Here is a 15484-nt window from a genome sequence, read left to right as displayed (position 1 = left end):
CTATTTCATGTTTTAAAGCTTTAGATGACATCTTAGTAGTGCACTACGAAAGATGAGAAAATTAGCCTCACTCCACTTCCAAGGGTGGCGGACTGTTAATTCTCTACCTCTTCTTCATAACCCTCTCACTCACTATGGTTAGGTCACATGGAGGCCTTCTTACTCAGACATCCCAGGGCTTGTCCAGCCTGAGTATTTGAACTAGAACTGCCATGTTCACTGCTCAGTCAGATCACATAGTCTTTACTTATAGACAAATAAAAATGTCCCAGGACAAACAATTCTGTCCTATGTTCAATCCAAGATATATACATACAAGCATTAAAAGGCTTGGATTATAAATAGGCAAATTTCCTCTGTATTCTATCCCTCTTGCATCCTTATAATTTCATCCTGCAAATTACTTTCTATCTCCTTCATATCTTCAATTTTCTCCCTCTTCATTGGTTTCTCCCACATTGAACCCAAATGTATTTATTTTTTTCTTAAAGAGCAGCAATAGCAAAGACCTCTCTGGTCCCTGCCTCCCCCTCAAGCTCCTTTCCTATTTTGCGAAATCTTTTCCCTTCTGCCAAAATTCTTGAGGCAGAATTCATACTATAGCATCTAACTTCTCATCTTTCATTTACTCCTTTATCAAGGCCATCTTACTCCTGCCCTTCTACTTCTAATAAACTAGCTTTACCAACATCACCAACAATTTACTGTCAAGTTCAGGGGCACCTTTAAGATCCTCACCTCACTTGACCTCTCGCTAGCATGTTCAACATGACTGAGTGCTTACCCATCTTTGCTCCCCACTCCCATTGCCCTGGCTTCATGCTTTATTGGCTCTTGCCTGGAACACTGTAATAACTGGTTTCTCTCCAAACTGTCTTCTCTACCACCTCCAGTTTCCTTTCTAAAACCCACATCTGTTCAGTTCAAAAAGGATTTTGGAGGCTGCCAAAATAAAGAAGACATAATTCTAAGGATAAATGCTCCCAATATAATATTAAGTGAACAAAATACTTTAAAAATTGTATACATTGGATAAAAAAATTAGATGACTAGTATAATTTCAACTGTATATGAATATATGCATTGTATATATAGCCTATATATATAAGCACGTGTGTGTATTTGTGAAAAAAGACATCAAAATGGCTTTCTCCAGTGGAAGGATCCTGAATGCTTATTTTCTAAATCAGCATTTATAACTCTTGCAATTTAGAATACAATGTGATGTGTAGTATGTTAGAAAGCATTTAATTTTATTTGAAGGCACGAAAACACCCAAGAGAGCTAAAGAGATGTAGTATCAGTCCAATCAGATTTAGAAGAATGAGTGGGCATTTTCCAGGTAGAACGAGTGTATTTTAGGTAGAAAGAGGAACATGAGAAAATCCACAGAGATGTGAAAGCACATTACATATTCAAAACACAGAGAATATTCCATTAGGCTAGAAAATATCGTGAGTTCTCATTATGATAACCTTCTGTATATTCCTTGTTGGTATCATGATCTCCTATATATCCTGCAAGGATTTTCTTAAACCTTACCTCCACTGGGCCATGCCCATCTCCGATTGTATTGTAGCGCTCTTATTTCTATTCCCCTAGACTTAGACCATACCACCTTATTACATAGTCATGTAACAGTTCTCACTGATTGGCTGAATCCTGGATACTTGCTTCTTATGACTATTTCCCTGCCTCCCTGATCATGGATTATCTCGGTTGTTTCCAGAAAATTATCACTAGCATAGAAAGTGACAGATGATCACCATATCCCCAACTACATACCCAACTCTAACTCCAACTATTCATATACCATACACTCCAATTACACCCATACCCATACATGCACATTCAGATCTTTCCTCTAAAATAGGTATCATCTCCATTGGCATAAAAATATCATGAAAACCAACTTAGCCTCAAGCTTCTATAAACGTCTTCTTCAATATGTCTCATATTCAGGATAACTTCAGTAAAAAGCATAAATAATCTGCTTTTTGAATTTGCTAGTCTTTTTAGTAAAACTTCACCTTGTGATCCAGTCTCTGATCTTTGCACCATGAGTTAGTTCATAAGGATGATTTTAATGTGTTTTAACAAGTAACAAACACACAATGAGTAGGATCAAGTCATCTTCAGTTGTTCAGTGACTCCAAGCCAGCACAACGGCTATTTTTCTATTCAGTACAACCATTCAAGTAGGTATTGATTTTGAGGTGATGGAATGAGGCCGGGGGAGGGTGGAAAGAATACTGGCCTGGGAAGTAGAGAACTTAGATGCTAGTCCTGAGCCTGCTTAACTGGCTGTAGGACTTTGGGAAAAGTCTTGAAATTCTCAAGTCTTCAACTTCCTTATCTTTCAAATAAAGTCCTTCGAATAAGTTAATCAAAGTCCTTATGACTCTAAAATTCAAGGTCTATAAAGAAAAAGTATATGGAAGTTTACCTCAACTCTGTATCTCATTTTGCCCCTTTGCAAATCGACCTTTAGCATCCCTTCCAATACTGACTTCTACTTTCACATTTGAGTAGCAGTGATAGACAAAATACAGCAAATGTGAGTTTCCCTGAACATCAATAGGAAGCCAACTTTCTCAAACACGAGGGTGAATTCACTCTAGACAAGATGTTTACAGGCTTAGAAATGCATATTTTAGTCACTTCAAAGACAATTCTCAATACTATTATATTGAAGTCAAATTTCTGTCTTCTCTACAGATTAGTGAGGCACATCACTAGAATTCTCACCATCATCATGACTTAAGATGTAAGACATCTGAGCAATGATTGTTTTATTATTTGCAATAATATAATCAAAGCTGATAACAATAAGCATCCAAATGTTCACTGTCCTTTCACTGTGTGACACTAGCCTTCAAAGTAATAAATGTATCAGCTTCTTACAGAAATTAGAGTGCGAACCCTAAGCATGCACTTTGGCAATTGTTAAAAACAAACAATACATTAAGCTCTGAAACATACACAAAGTTAGGTTCCCACACCCACCCCCCACTCCAAAAATTACGTTGCCTTCCCTTTGTGGAGCCAGCCCTGTTTCATAATGGTAGAAGTAAATGCAACATAACTTAAAGTTACAACTAATGCTAAAGTAACTAGTCAATATATTTTTAAAAGACTAGCTAAATAATAGTACCTTACTGTATTCCATAACAAGTCCGTCCATGCAAGAAATACAAACTTTGAGCGGTTCTCAGAACCAGGTATAGAAACCAATCACCGAAACTGACTACACGTATTGATAGCATTTAGCCAAAACACTGTACAATTTTATCTTCTTTGAAGCAGGAGTACTGAGTTTTGTCAAGAAAAATCACATCACCAGTTAAAAAAACCTCCAAAAGTAATTTTAGAAGCTTGGAATCTCCACTAGTTAATATCCACCTCTTCAGTGTATGGGTTGATCACATTCTAATTACAGATTCATGACTACGGAAGTCAGTGGTATTTTCCAAGCGGGAATCTGTTGCTTTCCTCCCAAGATTAAAAGAACAAATCCAATCTTCGACTAGTTGCCACTAATATTAGCAGAAATCATCCCAGGACATTCACGGGCATTTTGAAGTCTCTCTACAGCGCCAAACAACTGGAAAGATCAATCAAATTAGGTATTGAAGGTTTCAATATTGGAAAAAAACCTGCTAACTTGTTTTTCACTTACAACCAAAACTAGATCTAGCAAAATAAACTATATTTCTAATCTGCTATGTTTGTAGCCGAACATATAGGGAAGGCTATACTTGTTACTTTAAAGCAAATGTGTCCAGCTTAAATGTGCAATACAATTTCTAAATCATAACTCCCAGATCCAAAGAGTAAGACTTCAGAGATTCCCTGATCGATTAATCAACTGCACAGCTTTCAGTGTAAACACATTGAGGAAAAATCCCCATAAATTCTTTGTTTTCCATATCTTCAAAGACATAATGAAATATAATGCTTCATAAACATCAAAACTCGTATTTTCATTCTGACTGATTAAAGCCTGTTAACAGGAAACTGTAGCCATGGTGTTTTTTTGTGTGTGTTACAGAATTTTTAAATACATGAGAAATTTGGTCAAATAACCAGTAAAATTACATCCATGCATTAGTATTTTTAAGAGGCCAAAAAAGGATATTCTATTACCATGATGAGACTAGAATTAATTTAAATAACTTTGGGCTTGATTCATGAAAAACAAAAATACTTACGCAGTAGGGGGGCATTATTTCTGCATTTTTTTTATATGCACAAGTCATGGTCTGTATTCAACTTCCAATTCAAAAAGAAAAGTTGCAGATTTATGTAGGCAGGTTTTTGTGTGAGTGCACAGTTCCAAAGTGAAAAATAAATAAGCCTGTAGAGAACTTACGTCTTCTAGCAGTGTTAAAAGGATTGCAGGCTCAACTTCAGGCAAAAAAAAAATCATCCCAATAAATTATTACCAAAATGTTAGCAAGCACCATGTTGTCACACTCAGGCAGCAGGGACATAATGGTGACACAGAAGAAAACTGCCACATAAATCACTTTAAAATAGCCCTTTGCTCGGTATAGGGGAGAAACTTCCATCCTCAGCTGAATCTCATCTCTCACCTTTTCATCTTTATGATAAAATGGCAACTGTCCAAATCACTAAAAATAATTTAAAATAAATCCCTGGGGATACTGCTGCCAAACTTAGTAAAGCCTTCTGTGATTATGAAAGAAACAAACAGACAGAGAATGTGTCAGAAAAACTCTTTTCAGAAATGGTCTTCCTTTTAAATCTGAATTGATAAAGCAAATCACAGGTATTAAATTAAACCAAAGGATAGATAAATATTGACTTTTTAAAATTCCTCTTGGGAAATGCGTTTTTTATAAAGATAGAAATATTAAAAAATGGCTTACATAAGTAAAATAATTTGGCATTGTCAGGGCCATTTCCATACAGGCAAATGCAGTTAAACTCATGAAGAATGTTCTCAGGATTTTTATGTATATTTGGAAAAGTCAAATTCAAGCATTCAGATCACATCTAGAATTATTTTTTAAATGGCCATTCAGTAGAAAAATGTATCTATTAAAATTCTTGACCTTTGAATTAAATGGCTTTGCAATTACTGATCATTAAAGTTTATTCTAATGGTAAAGTAATTCAATACTATTTACATTTTCTTAAAAATAAAATAGGCTATATGTGTTTTTAAAGATATACTTTTATATTTATAGAAATAAAGTAATAAGTATCAAAAATAGAATTAATCTAATTTTATTTTAACAAAGTATTTAGAAACACTCATTAACAACTCACGTTTCTAAAGAAATTATTTTTGTTGCTTCCTCTTTACCCCTTAAACTTCTAGGAAATCTTAGGTATTTCATATGTGCATCCTGTGAAAATTTTTTATCTTCAACTTTATTTGGTTCCTCTTCAATCATATCTTGAAAATAACTGGAGAATAAGCCTAGACTTTCAAGATCATTTTATTAATTCCGTGACAACTATTGCATAATAACCCAGACACCACTTCACTTCCCTTGTCAATTTTGAAACAGAAGTTATGACCGTTACTGTCTTAAATTTAGCATCCTTCCTTAAGCTGAAAAGGGGGAAAAGAAAATACTTGCAATTTAGACAGTTACCAAATTACCAAAACTAGTACAGCCACTCTTAATGAGCAAAACCATTAACAATTTTCCAACTGAAGCCCCTGTTCAAATACCTTGGACACCTTGTTAGCACAGAATGAGGTGTTCAATCAAGAGACTGGGAATTGGAAGTACCAGGGCACAGTTCTGAGTGGTGATTACAAGGGCGAGAGAGTGAGTGCCAATGTAACAGTCTTCTACCCCGCAGGAAGCTGAGAAACCTTCACGTCTACATTTGTAAATCAGGCCCGATGATTACAGCAGTCGCAAGCAACGAACATAGGAAACAATTATTTGCACCATTCTTTCACTGTTTTAATTTGCTCTTAAAATGAACAAGAAGATCCCCAGAGTCACGGGCATTTTGTCTTTATAAATTTAGAGCATGTTCTAGGATTTTTCATGGCCCTCTAAGCAAAGGAAAAGACTAAAGGAATCATTTCAAAGAGCTTTCTTTTTTTCTCACAAGCTATATAATTATTCAGGTTTGCTGTAACTTAAAAATGTACCAAGCAGTCTGCAGGGCTTTAATTTACTTTAGTTAGTTTAGTGGTTGACTCTTTTTAAAACGTAAGATATGTGTTTGCTAATTACTAATTTCTAATTTTTGTGTTATTGTGTTCTATTTCAATGAAGTGACTTAGACATTGAAACTCTTGCATCAAATTGATGAAAGTAACACAAACTGTTTCTGGTCTTTAACTATTTTAGTCTGTTCTTTGCCAACTAACAACTTACAAATAATTTACTGAAAGGTGTTTACTTTAGACTAGTATCTTAGTTGATCTCAAAACTTAATAGTGAAGCAGCATCAAACTTGTGTGAAAAAGAGTATATTTAAGCAAAATATTATTTTTAAAGTAAGCATTTTTTTTAAGTGAAAAAGTTGCACTGGAAAAACAACACTAAACAGAAAACTAAACGTTTCAAATGCCAATACATTAGACTGATTTTACTGCTATTAAGCACATTTTAAAAACTGAGTTGTCTATTGAGAGAAATTAAAATTTAGATGTCATAAAATAGGTTTTTATAGGTAAAAAAAGGAATGGTAAACATATATTTTAAATTTTTATTCTATGTCATAAAAATCTGTTCTAATTTTTTAAAAGTATAACATATGTGCATAATTTTTCTCTTCTGAATTATTTAAAGGATGATATAATTGTTTGGGGGATAGTTTTGCTAATTAATTACAGACACGAGGATCTATATGATAACATTTTTCTGTATCTTTATAATTTTATAAACAACTTTATTACGATAATCTGGAAAAGAATTTTCAAAAGAACTTACTTAAATACAAATTTATTTACTTTATTTCATGCAAACATATTAAATGCTGGTTCTAAGTCCGTATTTCTTCAAAATTGCATACTGAAAATTATAAAGCATTTTTTAAAAACCTTTAATCCACTTCCAAATTTGAAAACATCCCAACATCCTATTTATATAAGCAAGAAAGGAAAATAATATAATTTTAACTACTCACAACTGACTTCTGAAAATCTATTAAATAATATGATTCAGTTTATTTTTGAAACAGGTTAATATATTTTCCTAGAGAGCCTTCTGTTTCCACTTGACTATTATTTCTGTCAGTCTGGTTGCTGAATGGTGCAATATTGAGTTTCCAGATTTTGATTTCCTATACTAAATCAATGGTTTAAAATACTGTAAACTCATATGTGAGATTACCGTGTAATTTTGTAATATATTACAATCACATAATTTGTCCCCAAACCCACAGTGATTATTGTTAAAATGCTCCTTTTTTCAACCAGTTAAATCTTTTTCATCATGTGCTACCCAAATGTAGAGGGCGCTGTTGTTCATGTATTTTGAAAATGTTTGAAAATATGTAATACATTCAGTTAATAGTTTGGTATTTGTTTTTCAAAACCTGCCTATAAATTACTGTGGAAATGTTAATGTATAAAGCCTGAATTTAAATTCAAAGTAACTGACAAAAGGTAACTGTTCATGTAATAGATAATTAAAGTTGTTGCCTCTGCCATTAAGGATATATGTATTTTTAACTGTTCCTGAGTTCTAACGAAACATAAATTCATTTTAAACATTCTAATTCCTAGATTTTATATAAATATTTCAATTTCTGGTAGTGTAGCTCTGTAAAAATAATGGTCTTGTGATTAGGAGATGCATGCTGAAAAATCTAGGGTTGTCACTTTCAAATGGTTCAGGAAAAAAGTGAAGGCAATGTGGCAAAAAATGTTAACAGTTGTTGCTTCTGGGTGGGGGGGGGCATGCAAGGGTTTGTTAAATTGTGTTTCAGACATTTCTTATGCTTGAAATTATTCAAAGTAAAAACTTGGGGGAAATACTACAATTACTTAACTCATTTTTAATTTCTATGGTTGTTTCTGTTAATTACTTTTCTAAGTAAATACACATTTAAAAAATTCTTCACTGATCATGCCAGCTTCTTTTTGGCTGACTTTTAATGCAGTCCTAAAATATAAAAGTTTATCTTGATTATATGACAGACTATTTCTTTCATTAATTGACTGAGATTGAGCAGAGAAAAATAATTTTAAAATAAAAATTCATATTCCTATCCTTACAAAACATTTTTAAATGAATACATAATAGTGATTTTTCTGAGTTGCTGTAAAGAATTTAAAAATAGAGTTAAAAACCCATGCAAATTATAGTCAATATTGTTCCAAACACAAAATTTAGGTTAAGATATTGTTATAACTTACAAAATCAATTTTTAAAATCTAAAAATTTGAATGCATCTTTGTAGAGAAAGCTTTGGATAAACACTAAATCTAACAAACCAGCACTTTGCCAGAAATGGTAAATGCTATATAAGTGTTAAAATTCCAGATTTAAAATGCATTAACTTAGAAGAACTCTAGCCAGACACTAAAAGCAGATTATATTATTCTAATGTAGTTTCATTCTTAATTCTTTACATTTGATTTAAAATTTAGAATAAACTATTTCAAAAGTTTTCTCTCCATAGTTGTATATTTACTGCTTCTAAATGCACTTTTTCTGTTGTGACCTATACTGAATAGAGTTAATAAAAAGGATAGTCTCTCTAGTTAAATAAAATTATATTTGAAAACATCCAGATTTTGACTGAATATTTTGTTTTCATTTATATCATCAGGTACCATCGAAGCAGCAACACCTCTCTCTTTCTCTTTTAAATTTAACTTGCGGAAAGAAAGAGGAAGAGAATGTTAGTGACTGGTATATGTAAATACATAGTCCATGCATATCCACGAAACGAAATCACCAGAAAAAACATAAATACAGCTCAAAGGAAACTTTTGAATGTAGTTCAGGCATAACTTTTCACCACTTCAAGTTATTTTAAAATCAAAATCAGCATGGCAGAAAACACAAGAAGAAAAAGCAGTTCCCTAAAATGCCTCATCACTTGCTCTTTTGAATAGGGTATCTGAAACTTTGTCCGGTTAAACTGTATCTAATCCAGCACAAGTAGGCATTGTCTGATTTTTATGGTATCCATGAACATTCAAGAAGTTTTCCACCTTAAAAAACAAGGAGGCGGGGGTAGGGGATGGTAAGGGGGGGAAGAGTTGAGCCATAACTGAGTAACAGTTGCCTTTTATGATTGGCAAGTTCTTTGGGACCAAGATACCCCCCCAGCCGGACTGATGAGGACGCTGAGATGCAGTTCGGCCTTGTCTTTATGTCAAATCACTGCCATCAAAACAATGGCTCATATTACATGAAAATCTTGTGCAAATGAGCCGTAATGGGAGTGAATGACAATCTCGTAAGACCATGCAGCAGGGTCCTGCTTTGATCTGAAACACTGTTAATCTTTCTCAAACATAGCACACCAAGTATACTTGGCAAATCCTATAGGAGAAGGTCCCTCCAGTACAGATCCAGAGATAAATGAGCTGTACGTGAAACAGACACCAATAAAAAGTTCCATACTGGTCATGGCTTTCCATTTTACTTGAGTTATTTTTATTTATTTATTTTTTATGTTTTTGTGTTGTTGGTTTGGTAGTTGTTTTTGTTCCGTCTTTTACAGGACATTTATACTTCAGACTTCTTTATTTTAAAATCTCAGTTACAACTGCTTTACATATATTGGGTTGAATTTTAAATAGCTGATGTTAAAAATTACTTTGGAAATACTTCCAAGGGTTCTAATAATTTGAGAATGTATGAAATGCCTTATTTACATGGGCTTTTGTCATTAATCATAGTGGACTCAGACTGATCGTTTATATAATGTTGTGCCAAAATATGAAAGAGAGAGAGAGAGGAGAGAACTTTCAAATATGGCGTTTTCTCATGTTAAGAAAAGGTGTTCCTATTTCTAAGATGATTGAAGCAACCATAGAAATACACCTCACAAGGTGTTATAGATCACCCTTTAGATAACAAAAGGTATTTTCTTTTGCTCTCTAGCATCAAAGTTGTTTGGTTGGGTAGCCAAATATGTAAGGCACATGTAGATGAACACAAGCTGAGTCAATCATGGCAATTCAGTGCTGGTAGGAAATATGCCTCTTCAGTTGTGCTCTGCTTTTGAAGTATTGCCTAAAAATCAGCCTTGGGCTTCAAAGAGAGAAGGATTATAGCCTTTATCCAGCAATTAATATGGCTGGAACTCAGAATGTCAGCGCCTAACCACGATTCTGGCCGGACAGGAGCATAGCAGGAATTCATTCTCCTTGAAGACTTGGAGTAAATCATAAAAATGAATAAATAAGCAGTGAAATATTACTAACGTGTGACAGCAAAGAAAGGGGAAAAAAAAAAACCCTGCTTGTTTTCTTGATGTGCAGACAAGCCCTCCCCCAAAAAGGGATGTGCCCATACCTCTCCCCAGTCTCCTCCACCTAGATCATTTTAATCTCTCACCAACTGTTAAGCAGAGAGAAGTGCGATTAGAGAGCTATTCCTTTTGCTTCTAACACAGATCAGATGGCAGCCTCTCCAAGTCCCTCCTCTGTCAGAGTTCACAGGTTCAAAAATGGTCAGAATAGCAAACAACAGAAAAACAGCAGGATTTTGCAGGACGAGTTTAAGGACCTTAGATTATGCAGAGTGGTCAGAAGAGACACTGGGGTTAGGTTTCATTTTCATCCTCCATCTCACTTTAAGTGCCTTCTGCCAATAGGCTAGAGTAGGAGGGTGATCCTCTTCCTGCTACTGGGTTACTGGAGAATGCAAGCCCTTAAGATGCCAGGCATTTCTACTTAAGGCCCTGGTATGCTGGAGGTCAAATATTAAATGACAAATTGTTCTCACCTTCATAACAATAGGTTATTTGGAATTACTATTTCAACAGGATGTATTGATTTGGGTCTAACAGGGAAAGAAAAAGATGTCACGTGACTTCTTCTAGGAGTTGGGAATAAAAATGAAGAGAATCTCTCACTGAGTTTGGGGAAAATTCTCCCTTAAACGAGGTAGACCTCCCAGAACAACCAAGCAGTCGGTCCTTTAAAATCTTACACAGCAGTTGCTGCTTGTTTCTTGACACATTTTCCTAGTGACACTGAAGAAAACCCACGTGTAGAGCGTTTACAGGAGAGCATCGCTGCATCACGACAGGCTAAGCAATGTGTTTCATTAATAAGCAATGTTTACTGCTCAGTACAGAGGTTTTTGTGTGGAGGATGCTTGAAGAATGATCACCATAAAATCTAATGTTAACCAAAAATTTTTATAAGTAATAGTCTCTCTGATATCATAAATATATTTACCCCCAGACCCCAGACATAAATACAGAATTGAGATCACACAGGCATTTGATTTTCTATATTTTTCTCGCGTGTAAGATATAGGGCCTTGCATTTGTCACTCATCTGAAGGGGCTGATAAAGTATTCCAGTTCCAAGAAAGTGAAAAGGAAGAAGAAAAGGTGGCTGATGAAAGCCATCAACCTCTCAGTCTCTAAGAGATGGCAAAGTGACACTGATAGGCCTCATTCTGTTGAAAATGGGGGCAAAATATGTACGAACTTAAGCAGAATTCATTTTCCCCTTTTCATGTTTGTCACCTTGCTGTTGAAGCCGTGCGACCCCAGGTCCTAGTTCAAGGATCAGGGAGCCCACCGTGGCTGTTGTGCCTCAGAACAACGGATCTTTGGTGTTAGCAACCAGGAGCCAAAGCGGGATGGTTCAGGAACCAGGAAAACAAGATTTTTCATCCAGTAGAGGGAAACAGGAGTGTGAAAGAAAAGCTGCTTTTGAGAGTTTATCTGAATGATTTTTTTAATGACATAAAGTTCTCTGATAGCATACTATCATTATCCAAAACGTTGGGGTTTGGACAATGTCACTCATACAAAGCACACCATGGAATATCTCTACTGTGTTTAGTTATCAGGAAGGCCCAGTTGTTGTATCCAAACTGTTTAAAACTAGTTTCTGAAAAACTATAACCTACTAGACCTACTCACAATCACTTTCCTATCTTACTCCCATCACTGTCCTCAAGGACCACACAGCCATAAATCTATGGATTTACATAAATATATATATAAATATAAGACATGTCTAATAAATTTATAAATTAAACAGAATCTATTTAACAGCATTGCTTTGTCAAAATGTCTTGTAAAACTCTTTTATTTTTGTTGTGCATATGAAATCAGTATTTTCCAGGACAAAATGCACTAGAAAATACAATTTTTTTAAAAAAGAGAAGCAGAAAAAAAAAAAAAAACTTTGTGGTTATTGTGTCTTAGTTGAAATTTCTGCAGAATCCCCAACACTTCCTCACAGTCCTATTCGGTAAACTCATTTCTAAGTCTCCTTGACTGGTATTTTAAAATTTTATTTATTTAATGTATTTAATTTTCTGAAATTTTTGAATCTATCATACATTTACATGGGCTTAAAATGCAAAATAAAGAACGAAAAAGTAAACAAGTGAAAATTCTTCTTCTTATCCCTCTTTCCATCCATCTAGGATGCCCGCTCGCCAGTCAGGTGATTTTCGTGTATTTTTCATAGAGTCTTTAGGAATACACAAGAAATACAACCAGCCACTGTACCCCTCCTGAAACATCCATCTGTTTCTCCTTCCCTCCCTCTTATCTTTGCCTCATACTTCATTGCCACGACAATGCCCTCATCTTCTCATTCATCTACTAACTTACTCCATGTGCCTCCATCTTTCTCCTTTTTCTTTCTCTGTCTGTGAAAAAGGTATTTTTTTTCAGGTTTAGGTACTGTGTTTTGCAGACTCAAAACTTTGCTCCTTCAGTTCCCCCTTTCTCCCCCTGCATCTCCCTTGTCTACTTCTCTAATTCTGGAGCTAGCTATTTACATTTAAATGAGTTAAAATTAAAATCAGTTGCACTAGTGACATTACAAGTGCTCAGTAGTCACATGTGGCTAGTGGCTATTGAATTGAACTGCTCAAATGCCGAACATCATTAGCAAATATTTTCTCCCATTCTGTAGGTTGGCTATCTTTTCGTTTTGTCAATGGTTTCCTTTGCTGTGCAAAAGCTTTTAAGTCAAATTAAAAGCTTTTTGTTTACTTTTGCTTTTATTTCCTTTGCTTTAGGAAACAGATCCAAAAAACTATTTCTGCAATTTATGTCAAAGAGTGTTCTGCCTACGTTTTCTTCTAGGAGTTTTCTATAGCTCACTTTTGATTTGTTTGTTTTGACCCTTGTATTACAATAATTAAGTCCTTCCTCAAATGTCTGGAGAGTCTCAGCTCTTCATTCATATTTAAGAGTGAGCTACAAAGAGACTGATCACAGGAAATCTAGAATGCAGTTGCTGGAAAGACATTGCAGCTTCACTAAGCCACATTGTCACTTATCTCTGTCTTTCTCTATGACTCTACCTCTGTTTCTCGTAGTTACATCAATACCCTCCAAAAATGGTAGTATCAGCCTTGGATCTGTAGGATCATCTTGTTTGGTTCCCCATAGCTAAATGGCTCAATCTCCATGTCTCAATCTCATTTCTTGGGAGAATGAATCTACATGGCCCAGTCAAGTCAGCTTTTGTGGTCAGTGCCCACGGGGGATTTAGCTGGTACAGGAGAAGTACGCATGCCTCTGCTCAGGCTACCAGAGTTGGAAAGGTTCTTTTGGAAAAAGCATAGAAATCTGGAGAAAGTGATTAACTTCTCTAACACAGCAACAGAAATACTCCAGATAGTATGTAGAACACACTAGCCAACTAGATGAGTTAGCCCAGTCTACAATGGCTGGTGTATGTTCCTAGATCTGCATGAACCATGACTCAAAGTTTATTGAAATTGTTCTAATTTTAGTTTACTACTGATCCAGTAAACAAGGAATGCAAAGGACAGTCATTGGATTAAAGACACAATTCAGTAGACTCAGATCCCACTGCCTTCCTGGATCCTCAAAGTTTTGTCCAAATTTCAACAGGCTTTGCAGCAGCCATAGAATGGGGAACCAGATTAGCAAATCCTAGAACCTCAGGCTCAATTTCTTTGTCTGTTAGTTTGTTTTGAAGAGGCTGGAAGAGAAGCATATCAGCACTCAAGGGCTTCCCTTATTATTAGGGAAGAAAAAAATGAATATGCTTAACTTCTATTTTGCATAATATATTCCATATTATCACCAGGCCTACTGGAACTATCACTGCATCATAATATATAATATAAATGAGTGAAAATGAGTAAAGAGACTACATAGAACAAAGTGTATATAATAAGGCAAAAACATTGATAAACGGTAACAGACACCCCACCTCTGCATAGACCAAAAAACTAGGGTTGGGGAGATTGTAATCTACAGGGAAAGAAACTGCTGTTCAGTTTCTGATGACTATATTCTTGCAAAAAGATGGTTTTTTTTTTTAATTTTTTGGTTTTCTAGAAGACATCAGAAATCAGATTTCTAAGTGATATTTCTAGATTTTGAAACGTTGGCAATTATCAAGATTATTTACAACACTGTTTTGGTCAAACATACATACTGATAGAATCAGACCTGCAAACAGCTACTTTGTGAACCTACCTCCACATACCTTAACATACGTCCACAAATACAGACACCTCATGCAAATGAGTATGGATTCTAATCACTCCTTCAGGCCAAAATCCAAGGCAATCAAGAATGATGAATTAAACCTCATATACCAACTTTCCACAAAAATCACAACATGTTTGAATAGGAAAAAATACCAGAGTTCAATGACCACAACTTCATATTTTTTTATAGATTTTTTATAGATAAGACAGCTTAGGTTTAAAGAGTTTTAACAACTTCTTCAAAGTCTTAAAGATAGTAAAATCTATGTATATAATTATTTTGGGATTTTCTTTGAAGGGTGGTAAGATTCCTTGAATCCTAAGATATAATTCATGGCAAGGTATCCTATCTCCACAGGTTTTCTAGCTAATTCTTATTTTAGTCTGTACCATCCTTTATCAAAAAGCTTTATTTAAATTCCTTTCACAAAACCAACTAGTGATTGCAATGTGCCATCTAAAAGGTTTTAGGTAACTAAAACATAGCACAAGAGTGTGATTATACCAGAGCAAATCATATCAACATGGGTCTTTATGCTCTGTGGACAAGGTACTCCACCTTTATCCACCCACTTTATACATGGAACTGGTAAAATGCTATGTTTATTTCAGTGTGCATTTGCCCACGTACTTTTCAGACTCCAACTGTGGTTCTTGTGCCCGGATTTTTTTTTTTTTTTTAGCTCTTTTGACTTCACACATTGAAATTTATGGTGCATTTCACAGTGCTCCCTGCTGTGGGCCTCATCAGGTCCTGGCTGCCAGGCCACTAGGAAACAAGAAATGAATGCTGGAACACCCTGTGGCTGTTCTTAACTAAAGAACTGCAAACATGACCAAAGTTCCCTGCAAAT

This window comes from Vicugna pacos, chromosome 1 (assembly GCF_048564905.1).
Source record: "Vicugna pacos chromosome 1, VicPac4, whole genome shotgun sequence".
Lineage (NCBI taxonomy): Eukaryota > Metazoa > Chordata > Mammalia > Artiodactyla > Camelidae > Vicugna > Vicugna pacos.
This window is presented reverse-complemented; position numbering follows the sequence as displayed.